This window comes from Theobroma umbraticum, unplaced genomic scaffold (assembly GCF_002168275.2).
Source record: "Theobroma umbraticum cultivar Fairchild unplaced genomic scaffold, ASM216827v3 scaffold_39.0, whole genome shotgun sequence".
Classification (NCBI taxonomy): domain Eukaryota; kingdom Viridiplantae; phylum Streptophyta; class Magnoliopsida; order Malvales; family Malvaceae; genus Theobroma; species Theobroma umbraticum.
Window position 1 is genome coordinate 822,081 of NW_018397281.1, and position 648 is coordinate 822,728.

Here is a 648-nt window from a genome sequence, read left to right on the forward strand (position 1 = left end):
ACTTTTTGTACTTATATAGATAAAGCCCAAGAAACTATATATGCCTTGCAAAGGAATTGTATTGGGAGAAAATTATGAGATTCTTATACATCAAAACATTGTTTATAAAAGTTTTTGATAATTGTATTATTATGACAGAGCATCAATAACACTCAAAGATTGGCACATGTTATGTTCCTTACTTGTGAAGTACGTAATTGCTCTCATAGATTGAAGTATAGAGATACTTATAACTAGCATGTGGGTGCTTGTGATAGGAAGATGAGTTTACTAAGCATGACCTGGCATGAGAAATGCATTTGGTACCTCACTCAAGTGTTTATACAATACTTCTCATACGTCAATTGTGTAACTACTTCCTAGACTTGAGACACTAGGTTGTCTTGTATGTGGAGTACTATGTATTGATTTTATCCCCACAAGTGCCTAACTAAGTATGCCAAAATAGGATATTTTTGCGTATAGTATAAAGCATATGAAGGCAAATGAATGGTCAAGATAGGAATCATCACCCGAAGCGATTCAAAGGGAAATATCTCATTAGTTCTTGGTTGACATTAGCTAAATTAAATCTTTAGCCCAGGTGCTAGGAGATCATGGAATGAGTTTCATAAGTCTCCATATAGCTAATGATCTAATTGCAGGAAC